A 1,567-nucleotide genomic window follows, 5' to 3' on the forward strand; every position below is an offset into this window, starting at 1 on the left:
TTGAGTTTTATTCTCTAGCTTTTTTCTCTCTTCTAAAATATTCTAGGTTAGTCTTATACTCTTTTAAGAGTTCCTTGCTAGTTCTGAGATCCTCAGAAATATTCTGAGAAGTTCCTGTTGTATCCTGGGGGACTTGCGCACACCGCGGATAAGTCCTTAAGGACAGTGACTCTACACGCCTCAGGAAAATTTGTTCGTGATTCTGTCAGGATTTTACAACAATCTTAAGGACTTATGGCTGACGTCAACAACATGCCTTCGGAGAACCAAACCAACAACATACTTTCGGAGAATCCAACCATTGTTCCCGGAACCCAGACGGTCTTCGCAAAATCACGTCCGGACGTGTCTAAAATTGAAATTTTCTCTGGACAGAACTTTCGACGCTGACAAGAACGCGTTTCCACCCTTTTAGACATGTATGGAGTTGCTGATGCTCTTTCATCTCCGAAGCCTGACTCTACTATTCCTTCAAACTCAAAGCTAGTTGAAGAGTGGACTTATGCAAACAAGGTATGCCGACACACTCTGCTTAGTGCACTTTCTAATGATTTGTTCGATGTGTACTGTTCCTACAAGGAAGCAAAGGACATTTGGAACTCGTTAATTCTCAAATACACTGCTGAAGATGTCGTCAGACAAAGGTTTGTCATAGGAAACTACTACTTTTGGGAGATGATTGAAGATAAGGACATAAAAACCCAAATCAATGAATACCACAAGTTGCTCGAAGATATCAAAGCAGAGAACGTTCTTCTACCAGATGAGTTTGTCTCACAACTTCTGATCGAGAAATTGCCGCCTTCCTGGACTGATTACAAGCAACAACTGAAACATAGACACAAGCAAATGTCACTTTCAGAGCTGATCACTCACATAATTGTTGAAGATACCAACAGGAAAGAATGTGCTACTACAAGGGCCAAAACTTTATCTGCAAAAGCAAACATGGTAGAAGACAGACCTGCTCCAAAAAGGTACGAACATAAACCTGATCACAATAAGAAAAATTATTTTCGAATATCTCGTCCCAACAGATCTAACCCCACCTTTAAGAAGAAAGGAAATTGCTTCGTATGTGGGAAGCCGGGCCATCATGCACCGCAGTGCAAGCGCAAAGCAAGAAACGACAATCCTCCTAGGGCCAATATAGCCGAAGGAGATGATATTATTGCTGCGGTCGTTTCTCAAGCAAATTTGATGACCAATGTGAGCAAGTGGGTGGTAGACTCTGGTGCTACCAGGCATATCTGTGCAAACATAAGTGTCTTTACCTCTTACACTAGTGTAGGGGATGAAGAAGAACATGTCTACCTCGGTGATTCCAGGACCACTCCTGTTCTGGGAAAAGGGAAAGTTCTTCTCAAACTCACATTTGGAAAGACTCTGGCCTTGAGTGATGTGCTACATGTGCCATCAATCAGAGTTAATTTAATCTCTGTTGCACTGTTGGGAAAGGTGGGGGTTAAAGTGTCATTTGAGTCTGACAAGATCATCATGACAAAAAATAATGTTTTTGTGGGGAAGGGATATTGTGATCAAGGTCTCTTTGTACTTAACATTTCTG

Source organism: Vigna radiata, chromosome 6 (assembly GCF_000741045.1).
Source record: "Vigna radiata var. radiata cultivar VC1973A chromosome 6, Vradiata_ver6, whole genome shotgun sequence".
In the NCBI taxonomy this organism is placed as follows: domain Eukaryota; kingdom Viridiplantae; phylum Streptophyta; class Magnoliopsida; order Fabales; family Fabaceae; genus Vigna; species Vigna radiata.